This window comes from Emydura macquarii, unplaced genomic scaffold (assembly GCF_026122565.2).
Source record: "Emydura macquarii macquarii isolate MOO-44397 ecotype Brisbane River unplaced genomic scaffold, CSIRO-AGI_Emac_v2 contig_2897, whole genome shotgun sequence".
Lineage (NCBI taxonomy): Eukaryota > Metazoa > Chordata > Testudines > Chelidae > Emydura > Emydura macquarii.
In genome coordinates, this window is record NW_027133034.1 from 49,010,884 (window position 1) to 49,029,156 (window position 18,273).

At 40.9% G+C, this 18,273-nt stretch overlaps 1 long non-coding RNA gene across 1 annotated transcript; it reads left to right on the forward strand.

Annotated features, from left to right (window-relative positions):
- The first annotated feature begins 9,278 nt into the window (after positions 1-9,278).
- Positions 9,279-15,713, forward strand: LOC137167008 (uncharacterized). Its single transcript, XR_010923921.1, has 3 exons — positions 9,279-9,372; positions 12,387-12,456; positions 15,373-15,713. It is a non-coding gene; the product is annotated as an uncharacterized lncRNA (long non-coding RNA).
- The last annotated feature ends 2,560 nt before the right edge of the window (positions 15,714-18,273 follow it).

Sequence of the window (18,273 nt, forward strand, 5' to 3'; positions counted from 1 at the left end):
ATCTTCAAAGGTGTTTAGACTCCTAATTTCCACTGAAATCAATGTCACATTTTTCTACCCTTCCATAAGGCACTATCAACCAAATGGCGGCTTATCACTTTGTGGGACTCTTTGAAATTAAATTAGCAGTTTTATTTCTTCACTCATTGAAGATTGTCATGTGTATTAACCATCTCAAGACTAATAACCCACCTAGCCCCAATGGGTTTAGCAGGGAGCTTTATGTTATAGGCCGTGCAATGGCTCTGCCCATTATTAACGCTTTGGACAATGCTTGATTCTAAACAGGAGACCATTCCCAGTGCTAGGTTCAGTAGAAATGTCAGTTTCATCATGTGGCTGGTGGCCCTTGGTCATTCCTTCACTACCTACTGAGCTGAGTCAGGCTAGAGGCTAGTTTTACTTGTGATCATGGTGCTACCTACAAGTACTCCTCCAGCTCCGTACCCCTCCCAGGCCATAGCCTGCCTTGTCGTAGCAGCTCAGCCGCTCCATTCTTCTTCCAGCTGCAGCTCTGTCACCTCCCGATTGCACTTAGGCCACAGCATCAGTGAACACACAGACCTTACTGTGGCTTGGGAGTTGAGGAGAAAAAGCTGATAAAGCCTACAGGTCTGGAGCCTCAAAGATATTTATGTGCCTAATAACTTCTGTGGAAATCAGTGGACATGTGCCTAAACAACTTTGATGATCTAGGCCCAAAAGACTGTGTTTGGCTGGCACTGCAGCAAGTACACCTCCCCCTTCCACCTGCATTTTTACCAGTACAGCCTAACATCACTGTAGCAAAGCGCTGTGGCCTTCCTCAGAGCCTGGGCCTGAGGAAGGGTTGTGATGCCCCTGCTGGCCAAACTGCCTGGCAACAGAGGGGCAGAGCAAAGGCAGGAAGGTGACCTATAAAAGGCCGGCCTAGCAGCTCAGTAGGGAGGAAGCTGCTACCGGAGGCAGAGGTGTCTTTCCTGGAGACTGCGGTCTAGTCCTGACCCTGACCCTGACCCTGCGGCTGTTGGGAGCAACCACCCCACCGAGCGGAGCATCCAAAACTTGCCTGGATTGCTGGTCCTGAGTGACTGGAGGGGACCCCCCGAGACTCCTGGTCGGAAGTATCCCCCGAGGCCGGCCCTGACCTGGAGGAGCTGCCTGATGCTGGGGACCCCCAGGAGCTGATGGAACCCAATGGACTGGAGGAACCCCTGGGACCTGGAGGAGCTGCCCTTTGCTGACAACACAGAGGAGTTCCTGGACCTGCCGCCGGTCAATGGTGAGGGACTTGTGGGACTGCTGCTTGCCTTCTACTCCAGCGACCCAGAAGGAGACTGCTTCCTGCAGGTACCCGGGGACAGGGTGGGAGGAAGTGGCCCAGGGCAGCCAACTAGCAAGTGGCTGAGTCAGGGGCTAAACCACATCAGCGTGTTGTGGCTGGAGCCCCGCTGACTCAGTTGCAAATGGCTTTGCCACTGATAGGGCCCTGGGCTGGGATGCAGTGGAGTCGGGTGGGCCTGCGTCCCACTCCCCCCTGCCCTAACCACCCTTGGAGGCACTGCTACCCTCTACGTTTGGGAGACAGAGGATCCCAAGCTCTACTGGCCCCACCTGCCTGCAAGGCCAGGGGCCCCAGACTATTTTAGTAGCTCTGCCTGTGGGAAGGCTGAGGGCAATAGACTACTTTGCCTATCCCGCTCTGCCTCAGGGCCGGGGGCACCAGACCACTTGCTAGCCCATCCCGCTGGGGGCCAAGGCTAAAGACTTGTAAACGGGCACTGTTTATTCCCCTAAACGAAGCCTGGGCCTGAGGAAAGGTCACAACGCCCCAGCCAGACCGTGCCACCGGCCTACAATCACAATGTGTCTATACTGCATGTGTTGTAATGTCACTAGTACTGCAGTGTTCCCACCTTGGAGCTGCAGCGACCCACAATAACTGGGCCGGAGACCCCAAACCACAGATGAGGTAGCTGTGCTCCAAAGCCCTCTAATCACTCATTAATTTAAATGCATACTATTTAAGGCAAAGGGCCAAATGCAGCCTGGATCTAGTGGAGGCAACTCCAGTGGAAGTCTGTGATCCAAAATCAATCAGTGGTGATGTAAGATGGTGAGGCAAGTTGCATATCAGGGTTAAATTGGTTAGAAAACTAGTACCTGACAAAGTAGTGTAGCTAACACGCATTCTTTTGTACCCACTGAATGCCAAATTCCTGAGGCACAGTCGCATCCTAAACTTCCCTTCGGATGGTGCAGTTTAGGCCTCCGAGTCTGGCGGATGGGAATCTGCCAGCCAGGAACAGCTGGACCACAGAGTGGTCTGGCTGCATCTATTCACTTTCAGCCTGGACACATGCCCTATACTGGTGCTGTAAGGGGTAGAAATGAGCCAGATTTGCCAGGAATGTCCACTGGCACTTACCTCACAATGAGGGAACCTCCTCCTGGGTTGATCTGGGCAGTTTCTAGCCCTTTTACACTACTAAAGGGCATAGAGAAAGCTAAAGTATCTAGGGCCCAATGTGAGGAAAGCTCCTGGTGATTAGTAAAGTGTGACTTTGCATCACATACCACCATGATGTTGCTGATATGAGCTTCCTTCTTGCCAATCTGTCACAAACAATGTTATTTATCTGGGAAATGTAAAGAAAAATATAACGCTCCGAAAATCAGTCCATGATATGTGTGTATGTATATATAATAAAAATGGAAGTCATCTTCTGTGTGTCCCACAGAAATACATAATGAATATTAAATTACAGGTGTCAAGAATGCCTTCTTGTTTTCTTTAGGTTAGAATGGTTATTTCTGAACTACATCTGTTTTGCTGTTGGCTCTGTGAATCACCTATTATGTTGTCCCCCCCTCATATTAATTTTGTTCTTTAAAATAACTAACTATAAATTAGATTCCTTAAAGGAATAATAAAACTTCTATCTGGTCTTAAAATATTCTCCAAGATAGTTTCACAAAAAAAGGAACATTCTCTGGGAGGAATACTTACAAATATAAAACAAATATACAGTGAATCCATTTTACCTTTCATTTTTGAAATTGCTTGTTACTTCTCTAAGTGATTAGTTTTAAGCAAAGGGTTTTTCCCCCACACAGCCAACCTTCCCCCAATCCATCAGTGAAGTCATAATGCTGGAACTCTGAGATTACAATCATCTCTATGGCAACACATTGTGAGTTCAAAAATAGCACAAAGGGCCAGATCCAAAACCCCCTGAAGTCACTTGAAAAACTCCCATCAAACTTCTAAGGACTCAGAAGAAACTGGACAGGGAATATGTATTATTAAAATACATATCTTTAATAACAGCAAAGGGAACAGAAAATATTGAAGTAAATTCCTTTGTAAAAACATTTTTATTTAGCAAATTTGTTCCATTGTGCAAATCCCTCTTTAGCCAGTTACCACTGATATACTGTACCAGCTCAGTGAGTTTGGGGTGCATTTGTAGTGTTCTTAAATACGTTCAGTGTTTGTAGGTTTATTTTTAAAGTACTATGCAGTGTGTGCTGTCATAAGCTGCACAGAAGTTATAGCTATAAAAGGAGCCACATTCGTGTGTTAAGTGCTTTTGCACAAAAACTACACTATGAAAAAAGTATCTGCTCTTAATATTGCTTTTTATGGATAAAAATTGTTCCGACCTTTTTCTCTCCCCTAAAATAAAGTCTGAAATGGGATTTTAAATGTCAGAATTTTCAGGTCACGATTTTAAAGGAGTCTACTGGAGTAAAGCCCTCAAATACCAGTGAAAGTCAATGGGAATTGGGCACCTATTTCCCTCATATCCGGTCAGCCACCTCCCATGCAGGGCTGACAAGAGGGAGGAAAAGGAGAGACAATTGTATCAGGCCCCTGGGCTCTTGGGGTATCTATACCATCTGTAATATCTGTGGAAATGAAATGAAATGGGAGGGGGTGGGGACTCAACAAAGAAGATGTACTAGGGCCCTCAATTTCTTTCAACAGTCCTGCTCTCATGAAATGCTAACAATTCCTCCCTTCTCGGGGCTCTCTCATTCCCAGCAGACCAACAATCTCACAAGCACTTTGGGCCAGGCTTTTATTCTTTTCTTGTTTTTCCAGTACAGCAAACCAAAACTGAAAACGGCATCATAGCAATTGGTCCCAAGCTCTAGTCTCAGCAGGGCAGGGGCATTTCTCTTTCCCAGCTTACTACCAGGACACCTCACTCATCATTGCTGCTTTTAGCAGCTCTTAGTGAACCACCTGATCCAACCCAGGTATGGCCCCTTCGTAATCAGGGTTAGCCGGCCCTTCTGGGCAAGCCACCATGGTACAGTCCCTTTGAAAATCCCAACCTAAGTCATTAGTTATAGACTGACCCTTTTTGTTACATACTTTTATAGTACCTAGCACAATGGGACTAGGGCCTCTACGTGTTACCATAATAAAAACAATATGTGGGAATTCTGAGCTCTCAGAGTCTCTGCTGCTTTGAAAAATTAAAAGCAAGAAACACACAAAAATAAGACAACCCACTAAAAGCCAAATTCCTTCCCACCTCTGATTTTTAAAAAAATTGACTCTGAAAATCTACTTTCAGCATTTGTCAGTAGGAGTGTGTGCATGAAAGAGAGACAACCCTTTGAGCTCTTGGCTTGTAAGAATATGTAATACTGCTATATACTGGAATACGTAGCCATATTCATGTACACAGTTCTCTGAATCAGCTGCACAAGCTTCATTATGTATTTTAATTCTGTTTTATATGAAGCGTCCCAAGAGCCATGCATGAAAATGTTCATATTAATGATCATCTGTCATGAACTGGTGTATTATAAAATACAGTAAAAGCAAGTTTTAGAGCTTTCCTGTAGTTTTATGTTCTCAATATATTTGCCAATAAAAGTGCAAAGCCAGGGACAAAAGACATGATTCACCAACAACAGTGAAATAGTTAATAAGTACTTTACTCTATTTCTAATTATTTTTGCTGAAATTCCAATGAGCTATTGTCACAGACTCCCCCTTTTGGGTATCTCATTATTGTATTATTTCAGTGCATGCCCATGGTGTCCCATGCAGCTTATGAAAGACCAATATGTGCATCCCCGTGCTACAGTGGTTGTGTCTTGTTTTGGAATGAAACCATGCCCTATGGTTTGCTTTTCAAACTCTCCTATGTCTGCCCAGCTAATGATGTCAAAACATCTCTGTCCGTAATGGACCAATCCTCTGCTGAGTAATGAGTCTGAGATGATACACCCTTAAATATGAACCGCACAGTTGAGGATGCGAGGGAGATTCCTAAAACTGAGCCATTCTTTTTAGGTGACAAATTTGAGGAACTTTCACAGACTGAGGTGTGTCATTAGAGGAGGTTTTGGAACAAATAGATAAATTAAGCAGTAATAAGTCACCAGGCCAGATAGTATCCACCTAAGAGTTCTGAAGGAACTGAAATGTGAAATTGCATAACTACTAACTGTGATATGTAACCTATCATTTAAATCAGCTTCTGTAGCAGATGACTGTAGGATGGCTAATGTGATGCCAATTTTTTTAAAAAGGCTCCAGAAACAATCCCAGCAATTACAGGCCAGTAAGCCTAACTTCAATACCAGGCAAATTGGTTGAAACTATAGTAAAGACTAGAATTATCAGACACATCGATGAATACGATTTGTTGAGGAAGAGTCAACATGGTTTTTTGTAAAGGGAAATCATGTCTCATCAATCTACTAGAATTCTTTGAGGGTCAACAAGCGTATGGACAAGGGTGATCCAGTGGATATAGTGTACTTAGATTTCAGAAAGCCTTTGACAAGGACCCTCACCAAAGGCTCTTAAGCAAAGTAAGCTGTCATGGGATAAGAGAGAAAGTCCTTTCCTAGATCAGTAACTGGTTAAAAGGTAGGAAACAAAGGGTAGAAATAAATGGTCAGTTTTCAGAATAGAGAGAAGTAAATAGTGGTATCCCCCCAGTGGTCTATACTGGGACTGGGATTGTTCAACATATTCATAAATGATCTGGAAAAAGGGGTAAACGGTGAGGTGACAAAATGTGTAGATGATACAAAACTACTGAAGATAGTTAAATCCAAAGCAGACTACAAAGAGATCTCACAAAACTGGGAGAGTGGGCAACAAAATGGCAGATGAAATCCAGTGTTGATAAATGCAAAGTAATGCACATTGGAAAACATAATCCCAACTATAGATATATATGATGGGCTATAAATTAGCTGTAATCACTCAAGAAAGAGATCTTGGAGTCAGTGTGGATATCCACTAAACGTGCAGCACCAGTCAAAAAAGCTAACAGAATGTTGAGAATCATTAGGAAAGGGATAGATAATAAGACAGAAAATATCATATTGCCTCTTTATAAATCCATGCTATGCCCACATCTTGAATACTGCTTGCGGATCTGATTGCCCCATCTCAAAAAAGATATATTAGAATTGGAAAAGGTACAGAAAAGGGCAACTAAAATGATTAGGGGTGTAGAAAAGCTTCCATATGAAAAGAGATTAAAAAGACTGGACTTTTCAGCTTGGAAAAGGGACAACTAAAGGGGGACATGATAGAGGTCTATAAAATCATGGATGGTATGGAGAAAGTAAATAAGGAAGTGTTATTTACTCCTCCTCAACACAAAAACTAGGGGTCACCAAATGAAATTAATAGGCAGCAGGTTGAAAATGAACAAAAGGAAGTATTTCTTCACACAATGTACAGTCAACCTGTGGAATTCCTTGCCAGAGGATGTTGTGAAGGCTAAGATTATAATGGGGTTCAAAAAAGAACTAGATAAATTAATGGAGAATAGGTTCAGCAATGGCTATTAGCCAGGATAGGCAAGGATTGCTGCTTGCCAGAGGCTGGGAATAGATCATGATGATTACCTGTTCTATTCAGTCCCTCTGAAGCATCTGGCATTGGAAGACAGGATATTAGGCTAGAGGGACCACTAATCTGAGCCAGTGTGGCTGTTCTTATGTTCTTATGTCATTGTAATATTAATGCACATTCTTTATAAAAACAAATCATATAGCAAAGGAAATGACATAAAAATGGTCTTCTACAGGACATGAACTATGTTTTCAGAAGCTACTCAATAGGTTTGTTCATGCTATCAGAAAACTTTACCATGGCGAAAGATAAAGAAGAGCTTCAGAAAACTGACAAACATCCATTCTTAGATATCATGGCCTGACTTCTCTCTCAGGAGCTGAGAAGCATGCTCATCCGCTGCAAGAAACCACCTCAGAGGAATCATCTGTGGCTCTCATTAGCTCTCAACCTTAATTCTTTTACCCTGCCCTATTTCAGGAAGACACAGTGATCTTTGATGGAATGGGTGGGGTACAACTAGGTATTATGATGAAAAGTATGGATCCTAGAGGATCTCACCCTTTCCTCCAAAGGTTGTATCTCCAAATGGCAGTCACATCTGCTGCACAGAGATTATTTTGTTTTGATACTGAGTTCTACATGTACTATTGATTGGCATGATCAGTGGCTGTCAGGCACCCCCAAAGGGGTGGGAGGTAGAGAAATGGGCACTAAATAGTCCAAGAAACAGATTATGATTACAAGAGAACAGCCTTACGGTAGCCTTAATGTTTAACAGCTGTAAAGCTGAATTTAATCTCTTCATCCTTTCCCTGAATAGTTTTCTGTATAACAGGAAATAAAAGTTATCAAGAGTTGGTAGGGTGAGCTAGGTGAAATGCAATATTTTCACATGCTGATGTTTACACAACGTAAAATATGGTTTTCACTCTGCTTTTATGTAGGTGTGGGATGGGATAATTTTACCCGATGCGGTTGTCCTGAAAACTTGGACATTTTATTTCATGAAATTTATTTGACTATCGCTGCTTTTTTCCTATATAAAATTAACAACACATGAGCTGTGGTTTCAATGTACTGATATAGTGGTGTAATTTCCTTATTGAAAACAGCATCCCTGTGCATTAAAAATCACACAAAATTCCAATATCTGCTGTGATTTTTTTTTTTACCACCAGTGCTCTCCTGCCTCCCGCTCTGAGTATTTATATGAAATCAACATGAATGGGGCAGTAGACCTCTATATTTGACAGCACATGGACACTAGTGCTAGGTCAATCAAACCTTTCAATCACTGATTCTTGTAATCTTCAAAATGACGCAATCCTGAACAGAAACAACTGGTGGTTTTAATTCATCTGGTGTTTTTACTGTGGACATAGTAATCAATCATCAATAACTGAGATGAGACCATCAAATTAGTTTTACTAGGGATTTGACTTTGATTGATCCCTGCCTCCAAAGTGGATAGGCCCAGGCCCACAATTATTACACCACTTAGTCTCTCAAATGATATGCATTTCTAATGAGCTGCTAAACTCTTTCAGCTTCTAGTTGTATTTGTATACTGTGGAAAATGATTTGATTCATATCCCTTCAGGAAGAATGTGACATATTTATATTAGACTGAACTCTTTGATTAAGGAAACTGGAGTTGTGTTGCTAGGGATACAAGAAAGAGCAGAATACTGTAGCCACCGCTGTGCTGGAAGATTACCTCTATGATTATAAAACGAAAACAAGAATAATCAATTTTGTTGCACTGATTCAGGCGACTGTCAAACTGTTCACTGCAAAAGAATGACAGAAGATTGATATTTCCATATTAAATCCTCTGTGGACAATAGGCTTCCACACAGCAAGCTAGAAGAGATGCAAAATTGCCACAATGTTGAGCATTATAATTGAACAAAATGCAGTTAATAGCATTGAAGATCACAGCAATTGTTTTCTACCCCTCAAAAAGCATGTTTTAACTCTCATAAATGCAGGGGTTTTAAAAAACCAGTGGCTCCTGCTGATCTTTTCTCGTTCCTTTGCCTAGCATAAGAAATGTAAATTAAGAATAATTTTTGTTAATAAGGCTGACATACTAGGGAATAATTAATTAAATTATAGGATGTACCTCACAATGCTGCATAGTCTTGCCCAAGTTCTAGATTTCATATCAGCAATCCTAGACTGAGCTAGGCTTACAATTCTGGGTATTTAGAAACAAAGAAAAATCAGATCTATGGGTGAAATCCTGGCCCCACTGAAGTTAATGTCAAAACTCCTATGCTTGAAACTGCCTGAGACGGAGTAGGCAGACCCCACACTGACCAAGAAGGGGTTAATGAGAGCCTGTGGGTTCAATCAATCTCACCTCACTACATCTGTAAGCAGGATGGAGCTTGGAGAGAAAAGTTAAAAGGGGGAAAGCTTAACAATGGTTGATTAGGACAGCTGTAGGCTGGTAGAGGGCTCGGCTCGGCTCGAGTCGAGCTGAGTCAAGTCAAGGATTTTCTAGAGACTGCCTGTAGGAAGGCCAGGATCTTCTCTAGGGGAAGGTAGGTCTGGTATGGGGACTTTTGTATTTGCTCTGTTTCTTCTGACTAATGTGCTTTCCTTTTGGACCTGGGGGTGCTGAGTTTGTTGCCCTGTGTGGTGGGCCCTGCTTAAAGTTGAAGTACGATCATAATAGCTATAAATCTGTGTTGATTTGACTCTAGTAATTTGTCACAGCCTCTGAAGTGACTTGATCACACAGCCCTTGAACAAGGGGATCACCAAGCTGCATCAACTGTCAGTGAACCTGCTGATTAAAAAGTTTAAATTAAAGACAACTTTGACAGGGTTATGGCAGAGCACTGAGGGTTAAGCCAGCCCCCTGCCCCTGGGGCCCTAATTAAATGGGAAATGGAACCAGCTGAGTGAGCCTGCAGGGACTGGGCTAACAAGGAGCAGCTGTGAGGCCCTATAAAGGCTCACAGGAGGGTGCTTAAGGGGCTGACCAGAGACTCATTGAAGGGAGGAAGTAGGAGCAGTAGCTGGAAGGGGTCAGCTAGAAAGGGGGGGAACCTCAGTGGGAGGTGAGCTGCCCTGATCTGGTGGTAAGACTGAGTGGCCCCAGGCCAGAGACTACACCTGTAGTTGATGGTGGGAAGAGAGCCTGTAAATGAAGAGCAACAGTGGGAGCACAAAGGTGCATCTGTGTGTGGTCTGTGGGAGGGAAAGCATGGACCCCTCTCCCTCAATCTACTAACTAGACCACTTTGTGCAAGAAATGAGTGGAGATAACTGCTCTATATCACTGCTTACCTCTCACTGTGTGCAAAGGTCTTACCCCTACATACAAGTTGCACTAGCTCACATAAAAGTGGTTTTAAAATGAACCTATACAAACCCCATTGTGGACACACTTTTATTTAAAACTGGTGATAGCTTAGTTTGTGCCTGTATGCTTACCAATGCAAGGTAAACTGCTGTAAGTCTAGAGCAGTTGGGATTAAGGTAATTTAAGTATGTCTATGTACATTGGTTTAACTAAACTGGGTTTTAGGACCATTCCTTCAGTAAAACTGGTGCAACTTTGTGTGTAGATCAGGTCTTAACTACCATCCAATCCACAATTAATGATAGGCCACAGGGTTATTGCCTTGGAAATACTTGCAGTAATTGCATATGATTGACTAATTTAAACAAAACAAGTGTAGGCATTGTATGCAGCAAAGCCCACTCTAGGACTTTTTTCAGATATGAGGGAATAGCCAAACAAAAAACATATTCATAGGCATTATCACACAGAGCAATAACTGATAATGCTAGTAAAGGTCTAGTCCACTGCTGTTCTGTATGGTCAGACCTAGATTTCCAACCAAATGCATGTTGTTACATCTCTAGTTAGCTATTCACATTTTTATTTGAATTTGAAATAAATTGCAATGTCTGGGCTTTGGCTCACACACTCTGCCTTGTGGTGCAAGTGGCCTTTTAAATTGTTAAAGGCCTAAACTAAACCTAATACACCAAGTGCAAACCAGACACATGAAAAACAGGAGAATGGAACTGAGGGAGCCCCTGCTGGCACAGTAGTCCAAAATGGATCAAGCAGGAGGCAGTGAATTGCCTTTAGACAATTGCAACAACAATGGTATTTCATTTTCATCTGCCTGAGCGTAAAACCAGAACCATGTTTTCTTGTTGAGCAATCAAATCTTAAACCTCACCTGCCCAGGGACAAGTGATCAGAGTATATTTTTCTTCAGTTTGCTTAATTGGTCACAAGACACTGGACTTTAAGCCTGTCACTAGCTGAAGCTGAATATTGACCATGCTGCTCCTCATGTTCATTTACCTAGATGACATGGGTTTAATTTGGGGGAGAAGAAGATAGAATTCCCTATTTGGGGCAAAGAAGGTAATGTTTGTCTGGCAGGCTGAATTAGAAAACAATGACTGCTCTTTGAAGGGAGGTGCGGGTGGGACTTTCCTATAAATGGCACGGAGGCCGCAATCATCTTTGGCTGCTGAGCTGGCAGTTTGTTCACTAATCCATCTGCCTACCTCCATCAGGAATATTAATAACATTCCAAACCACTAAGCAGCTTTCAGAGTTGTCATTTTTTAAAAAAATTCTTTCAAAAATGTCTCCCACCTCACAACCAAATGTAGACTTTTGTCTCCTGCTGCCCCACCGCCACTCCCAAGCCAACAACAACAATCACTATGATCTGAAATACAGAATTGATTCTGGATTGTTTGCAGTTTTAAGAATCACAATCTTGTTAATCATTAGGACTAGGAATAGGTATGTTAAACTAGTGGAACATTAGGAGTCCTTTCCCTTTTAACAGGGTGCCGCACTTTTTTTTTTCTAGTCCTGTCAGATCAAAAGGTCTTACAAACCACATTGAGTTATAAAAAAGCTATTTTGGATCATTTCTAGAGGTTCTTCATTTTCTTAACATTTTGCTTCCTCTAACACTTCTACCCTTGGACTCTTGGTATTAAAACTACCGGGCTTAACTGATGGAGTGATATGAAGAAACATCCATGCATTTTTTTCAAAGCATTTCTAAAATAGCTCTTCTGTACATAATCTGTCACAAACAAATTAATCTTGATACAGTGCAGCATAAAGCTTTTATTGGTGCTGATTTGCAATGATCAACATAACCCTTTTTTGCCTTTATATAACTCAAATAATTTGGCCATCACAAATTCATGCCAGTAAAACCTTGGTACCACACCATCACATCACATTCCTCATTCTCAAAATATATATATATAGGGTATGATACCTATTAGCCTGAAAGAAAAAACTCCCAAAGGAAATGGTGAAAGTTCTATCACTTAGCACTTTAAAATTATAATAGACAGGATACTAATAAATCGTGTGTGTGTGTGTCTGTGTGTCTACTAGCAGGAATATGTATAGTGTGGGGATACACACTATATAGTTTCAGTGCATTAAATATATATCATTTAAGAAGCATGGTACCTTGTAGAGCTGTTTGAAAAATTGAATTCCCATCCTGTGAGAGATGCCAATATTTTAACATTTGCTTTCATCCCAAAACAGGAGGAAAAAGTTGAAATATCAAATTTTCACCAAAAAAAGTTCTGAAAAACTTCTTTGGAAATGACAAAAGGTAAAATTTGGGTATCTTCAATGGAAATCAAACATTTTGTTTAGAATGTCAACATTTTTATGCACTTTCCTCATTTTTAAAATATCGACATATTCAGTGTTTTGAAATATTGATTGAAAACAAAATATTTGCTTTGAATTTTTCCATCAGAAATGGAAGAGTTTGTCAAAATTGACACTTTCCTGGAAAAAATCTGTTTTAATGAACTGCTGCAGTTTTTGCTGGGAAAATTTTTGTCAAAAGTCTTCTAGCTCGAGTAGCTTGCAATCTAAGGAATTGCTCCTCCTGCTATGAAAGTCAATGGGAGTTTTCCTGTTGATTTCAGTGGGTGCAGGATTTAGCTCTAATACAGATCGATAAATGAGATGGGAAAACAATTCAAGCTGAAAAGATGGTGAGGAGACAATGTCAGGATGAGGATCAATGCTGAGAGACTTTGTGAAAGCCTGATATATTTATATGTAGTGGTATGCTTGCATAGCAATAGTGTTTTATTGTCTATATTCCATCCTGTGTGTGAGAGAATAGTACTCTCAGAATCAAAAAACATAACCTGGCATAGCAGTATACTACGTATTTTTAACAACATGATTGAAACAAAAATGAAAAATCTGTTCTGCTTTTAATTCCATTATTCTGTGCATAGAAGTCCTTAGCAGTCAACTCTGAAGTCTCCTTTTAAATAAATCTTAGAGTTTTCATGTCTCATTATTGTCCAGGAAGCTTGCCAGGTCTGAGGGTTAAAACTTCCATTAGCTGCTAATTCACTAGTTGAGAAAAGTTTTAGCTATGAAACTGATAGCATTGAATTGACCGTTGAGAGGTTTAAAAGTGAAATACCTGTAGCTTTACATAATGTCGTTTTGCTAAAGAGAGCTTTGGAGGAAAAAAAATAATTCTCAGGTTCTCATGTAATCTGTGGGGACTGTCTCAGATCTAAGGGAAATTATGAAAGACTAGTAACATTGCTCTTTTGAGAGTTGCAAGGTGAGATTGTGGGTTCAAACTGAATGTCATCAGGTTGCGTATGCATTAGCCTTAATTGGATGGATTCCTTAAATAGGAATAGTTTTTCGTGACTTTGTCAAATTTATGGGTTGTTCTAATTCACGCACAGTAATTCAAGATGGAGTTGGCTGGCTACAGCTGTACTTTGTATATACTATTTTATTTCATGTTTCTGTAAATCCAGAGAAATGCCAGTAATCTAGATTGGTATTCATGAATAGTCAGTTGATTCTGGTAGGGATGGTGGTGGAGGTGATTTATCAGAGACCAGATTAACCAGCCCAATAGTTATTAGTCTTTTACTGAGTGTTTTGTCTGTCTCAGGCAGATGAACTAACCATGTAAGCAGCAGTTGTGAAGAGTCTAATTTAAATCTTCATTTCTTCTGTTTGTTCTTACCTTGAAATTTCTGCTTCTCACTTCTTCTTCCTTCCCTTTCTTTTTAATGTTACTATTTTGGGCCAGTTTCATGTGAGTCTTAACTCACGTAACATAGGATATAAATGGGATTTTGCTACTTAAAATATAGGAGCAAATACTTTCCTGGATAGTAAGTAGAGAAGGGATAGTCTTGTGGCTTAAGTCTTGGACTGGGAGTCAGACCTAGGTCATATTTCTGTCTCCACTATGGACATCTTGTCACCTCAGGAAAGCCACTTTACCTCTCTGCGCCTTAGTTTCCCTTCTGTGTAATGGAGATACACCTACTTCCTTGGCTCTCAGGGATTAGTGTAGCATAATTTTTATAAAGAGCTTTGAGATAATACTCTGCATAGATGTAGTGTTCCAGCCTAAATCTCATCCAATTTTCACCAGTTTAATATCAGTGTAATTCCATTGACTTCATTAAAAACAGTTCTGATTTACAACAGAGTAATCAAGATCAGACTCAGACTTTTCATTGATAGATCACAAATGCTTTACCAAGAAGGATAAACATGATTAATCCCATTTTACAGATGAGTAACTAGAGGCCCATAAAGGTTGAGATCAGCATTTCCAAGAGAGACTTGTCATTTTTGGGTGCCCAACCTGAAACACCCAAGGCTTGACTTTCAGAAGTGCTGGGCAACCACAACTCCAATTACAATCAATGAGAGCTGTGGACATTCAACAGCTATGAAAGTCAAGCTTGTAATACCTCAAGGCAGATATCTTTTTGGACTGATGAAATCAACACTTTTTGGGTCATGCTCAGTTCTTCTGTAAACAAGGATGATTCCATTAAACAACAACAAAGGCTCAAGTGTCTGCTATTCAAAGTCCATCAAATTCAAAGGCATTTAAAACAAACCAATAAAAAACCCAAAACAAAAATATCCCCCAGGCTTTTCATAGGTCTATATGCTCCATTATGTCTTCCACTTCTGCCTTCCCCCTGCCCACCCCAAAACAAATTTGCGGGACATAATGTAATCATATACAATGTTCTATTTGCTGACACAACTTTGCAGCCCTCCACCACCCTGCATTTTACTGAAATGGTGCCTCTGCAGTTAAATCCTTCTGTGGGGTTCCGTCGCAAAGTTATTCATTGCATATATTCAACACTTTGATCACATTACGCTGGGCTGTAAAATTTTACAAGGAGGACACAGAGATCCCAAGGCAAGGGGTGTGCATCCTATGTGACTAGCTGGATTTTCTGTAGCTGCGATTATGCTGTCTCCTTCTCCTGATTTGACCTTATCCCCATCTCAGGATCCCAAATGGTAATGAATTCAGGAGCACACATGTTAAGGCAAAGTCATTCTAGCTGGCATGCTGTAACTCTGGCTCTGTTTCAGCTGCACTGGCTGTCAGTTGCAGCAGGAATTGATTTTAAGATCTAGTTGGCACATCAGTCGTCATTGTCTTGCTCCTGTGGTTGAGGATGAATATAAACATATTGGTTCTTTGTGTTCCTAGAATTCATCCTGCTCATAAAGGCTTCAGTTACACAGCTCAGCGTGTAGATGCCTCTCGCTCTGGTACTATGGACCGGCAATAAAAGGACACTTTTTTTCATTTCTTGTTCTATGTAATGATTGTTTTAATTTAAGTGACGTTCCTTTGGATGCATACATAATAGGCACTATAAGATAAGGATTGGATTGGACTGGCGGCAAGACAGTGGCAGAAGCCCCATACTGCAGCTCTCTTGAATCAGGCCATGACAGCAAATGTTCTGAGCATTGCAGTTTTCAGTAGTATCAGCCCTTTCATCTGTTTGAGCACCAATGATTAACTCAACTACATATTAAAAAATAATGAGAAATACTGCAGCTTTTTTCTTTCATGAGTGAGAAGTCCATAAACATGGTTGTGTCAATGGGCTATTCATGACCCCTTACTTAAATAGATGCCAGTGCAAAAATAAGAGGACTCTTTAATTAAAAGAAATCATTTAAAGAAACCCTTTGCAGATCAGATGTTTTATGTGAGGAGAAAGTTTCTCTGGAGTCCACTTTGGCTGTGGAATTCACTTGGGTGCAGCAGAGTTTGGATTTGTTAACCCTGGGGACAAGCTGCAAGATTCACTTGTTTTCCAAGATGATTGATTGCAGGGGATGTTTCTTTTGGTGCTGGGGAGGTTTTTCAGGAAGACTGGCTATTTTATGGTTGCCTTAAAATGTTTTGGTTGAAGTTTGTATTTAGAATTGTACTGTGCCTAAGGAATCTGAGAGATGCAACTGAAAAGTTTTTAAAAAAGAATCTTTGCAAAGCAATGAATTGGCACCAGATTATGTTGCTTAATTCTGTATTTTTTCCTCTCATGTTTCATTTAGGGACGCTAAATTTTGAATATGAAGCTCTGCTGTGTAATATTCCCAAATATGTGTCACATGGCTTGAAGCAGATCCAGGCAAACATTAAAAGCAGAGAGGTAATTCATGCCTTACTAAGGCATGCATAAAACAGCCCAGCTCTTTTCCAGGGTTAATGGACTGGCCTAAGTATCTGATAAGGGGATGCTCATCGACTCAGGACATGGAGGAAAACTATGCATGGATTCTTTGTTACTTGACCCTGGGAGTGGGGGGCAGAGGAACATGTTAAAATGGGAGACATTTTGGCACTCGCTCTCTTGCAACCCAGCAATGAATAACATCAAGCAACTGAAGCATTGACCACAGGGGCGAGCCTGGTTGGAGGCTGACCATCCAGCCTGTGGTGAGAACCATCTAAGACTGTAAGGCTACTGAAGTGTTAAGCTTAGTTTAGAATGCATTTTGCCTTTTATTTACTTGAGATTAAATCTGACCTGCCTTCCTCTGGTTTATAATCACTTAAAATCTTTCTGTACTTAAACTTGTTTTTTGTTTTTGTTTTTATCTAAAGCGTGCATGGGGTTTGGGTGTGTGTGTAGAGACTTCATTTAAAGTGACAGAGTTGGTGCATATCAATTTCTTTGATTAAATTGAGAGGCATGTGAGCTTACAGAGTATAGCAGGCAGCACTGAACTCTGTAAAATGGCAGTTCTTAAGGTTGCATCTGGGGGTGTTGGCTGGGTCATTCTATTGCATAATCCCATAAGTGGCTGGCCAGAAGCACTCACTCACTAAAGTTAAGGACCGCTTGCTGGCAGGAGACTGTACCTGGGCTGACCCAGGAGTGGGGAGTTCACACAGCTGGGGCCTGTCTTGGACTTGCCCCTAAAGTGAGGGATTGGGGTGACAGCTATACAGCAGTCCAGATTGCAGAGGGGAATGTCACAGTTGGATACAAAATCTATGCAATAAAATTCCAGGATTGTCACCCTGTGTGTCATTCTGACTCAGATATTCTAGGCTTCAATGTGAATTGCTGTATGCTTGGTTGAGAGCTCTCTTTTCTACAGAATAAAACCAGGTTCAATTATCACTGAGATATGAAGTCTGTTACTGTTCAGTTTTAAAGTTCTCTGCCATTATGATTTTCTGAATTATAATCAGGAACAAGACCTATCTATGCTATGCCAAGAGTCCTAGACCATTGTGATATTAGAGGTAACTCACCCAATCATGACCTGTACTCTACAGCTAATCTGCATGCATCAATTTTATTGGTTGTATGAGGGAGACTGTACAGATAGTGGATTACTTGGCCCAACTGCTATGTCTGTGCGACAGAATAGGCTTGATCTGGAAAACATTTATCATGGTACTAGTTAGCTGAAAGCCCATCTGATAATTAACCAAAATGGGCAAATACCGTACCATAATGCAAGACTGTCCATCAATTAAAGTCCAAAACTATTACTATTATTCTGTAGACTATTTAATTTTTTTATTAAAACAAAAGTGGGAATGACAGCAACAATACAAAACCTATCCTAATCTTCACACAGTCCTAGATCCATAACAAATTCCAGTGGGTTTCCACTGAATAGAACTGAGTTTGTGTTTGGGGTTTAATGATTGTCTTTTTTTTTTTTTTTTTTTTTAAGTCACTTTTTTTCTACAGGACAGGAAAAGTTTTACAGCTCCAGGACTTTAGATTGCATAAGCTAAATAGCATTCTTTATGTCAAACATGGCACAAGGATCAAACTTCTCTTTATACAGATATAATAATGCAAGCCAAGAGAATTTGCTGACTAGCCTACCACAAAACTCATGTTTTGGATGGCATTTGTTATGGTGTGGAGTGCCCTCACATGTGGTGTATGGAGATTCACTATGTCCCTGTCTGGCTCCTCACTGAGGCATGAATATTTCAATGATGACTCACTCAGTCATGTTCTTCTTCTGTGTTTGAGTGTCTTCCTGCTGAAAGACTTTTGTTGTTGACACTTTTGCCTATGGATGTGAACACTTTGGGATTTTCTTATGGTCTTGTGTAAAACAT